This window comes from Macaca mulatta, chromosome 14, assembly GCF_049350105.2.
Source record: "Macaca mulatta isolate MMU2019108-1 chromosome 14, T2T-MMU8v2.0, whole genome shotgun sequence".
Taxonomy (NCBI): domain Eukaryota; kingdom Metazoa; phylum Chordata; class Mammalia; order Primates; family Cercopithecidae; genus Macaca; species Macaca mulatta.
Genome location: NC_133419.1, coordinates 25,553,840 through 25,555,932, shown reverse-complemented (window position 1 = coordinate 25,555,932; position 2,093 = coordinate 25,553,840).

Genomic DNA, 2,093 nt, shown 5'->3' with positions numbered 1-2,093 from the left:
CCCTCTACTCACAAAAATTTCCTCATGCCAAGCTCCATATTCCTTGTTTCTCTTAATCAGAGTATTCCAAATTAGATTAACCTGCTACGGGTACGTTGCAAAAGGTTTAGAAGGATAATCAGGGCTTCCCACTTGAAGAAAAGTAAATTAATTTTTTAAAGTACAGGAAAAATCTATTCTGTCGATTTGATGACAAATAATATAAATCATTTATCTATCTAGTAACTTTACATTTTAGAATGTATTGCTTTCACCTCCCCCCCTTAAATGGTATTATTTATAATCTTAATAACCCACGTTAGCACCTACTTACACTCTCCATGGAAATTTGCTTTCCCAATAGACCTTGGAGTTCACTGGCTCATTTTCACATATTTCAAACAGCAAGACCAAAATCCCTTCTCATTCTGCTTTTCTCTTGGAGAGATCCAAGACAGGTATTTTGTGGATGTGCTTACCTTTTTGCTAACCTAACCCCTCACCATTGCTTTTCACCTTTGTCTGCAGTTGTTATGCTGACTGGCATTGGAGCTGCAACCAATTCATTCTTGATCATCACCCAAAGTCTTATTTCTCTTTTGCATAATGGTCATTGCCTGCACTCTGCTAATTATTGAAAGTTCTCAAGCAGCTCAGCTGGTGATACCAAATTTACCAGCAACACATTTCAGGGCATGAGCTCTTCCTCCAGCAAGTATTTGTAGCTGGGTCACTGCCTACCTCCAGTTCTTCAGTATTCGTCCTTCATCTTCCTAAGTAGCTATGGCAATCTGTCCCTTCCTTACAGTTGTGTTCATAACATAAAGCTGGATTTAGGTTCTAATGTTAACAGAGTTCGAGTTTCCACACTTAGTCCTTTGGTGGTAGAAAGTCCCTTCATCTTTATTTGGATCCTTATCACCTTTTATCATCCCAATCTTTTTGGAAGTTTGGAGGGTGAGGGCTGAGTCACAGTGATTTGATTAAGGATCTGTTCCCTTGTTATCCTGTCATGAAAATGTAGTCAAAATGTTTAAGTAAGTGAAAAAAAGCACTAAAAATGCCATTCCCTACCAGTGGATCCTGACTTCAAGATATTCTGGTTTATCTTTGTGTGACTTCTAACTATGCCATTTTGATTTCCAGTTGTCTTGATGCAGTAGATGATTCTGCAGTTAGTGAACCTTATAAATTCCCATTCACTGCATCTTTAGAGTCATTCAACTTAATGATGCTACACTTCCCAGATCCTTTTCCCACCAATATTAGGTTTGTAAGGAAGGAAAAGTAAAAAGCACAATTAAAAATAGAAATTTATTTAAAACTTCATGGAAGCATAAGCATTTTGATTTCTGTGAAGTTCATGTAACTTGTTACAATAAAAAGAGTCCAGTTGCACATTTGGAATGCAAAGTTAGTTTTACTCACCTCAAACTATAGTGAAAGAAGATGCTACTGATCTAAATTATTAGCCAAAAGTTTCCAAATCAATGGAAATTACTTGTTCTGGAACTATAACTTTTGGAGCCAAGAGTCATGAGAAACAGCCACTGGACTGGCTTTGTATTGAAGGTATAGCATATTTAAAGGTTCATTTTAGGACCTGGGATCACACATCATTGCGTGTTATGCAGATTCGCATTCAGTTCAAGTTTTTTATATCAGGAACACCAAAATAAGTACACACCAGAAACTAAATTTACTTGGATTATTACATCTGGAATTTCAAAGCTCCCGCTCCAGTAACATATGGGCCACCTTTACTACAATTTTCTAATATTTAAATGAGAAGGAATTATACAATGGGCTGAGCCTCTGCCACAATGCCAAGAATCTCTGATGTCTACAAGCAGAAGAGTAAAGGAAGTGGTAACAGCAAGGAGACCTGATGTAACCCTCAAGAAACTCCTGATGAAGACCACTTCCTGACACCCAAGGAGCTTCCTGACTTCCCATTATCACACGGGAGGGTTCTCCCTCCTGCCCTCTTCCCGCCATGAGCAGTTGATGGTGCCTGAGAGCCTCTTAAGACCTGTATAAACTCACATCTTTTAATAATTATTTCTCTTTTTCTATTTCTAGCAAAAACCGTTTTTACATTTATAATAGTGATA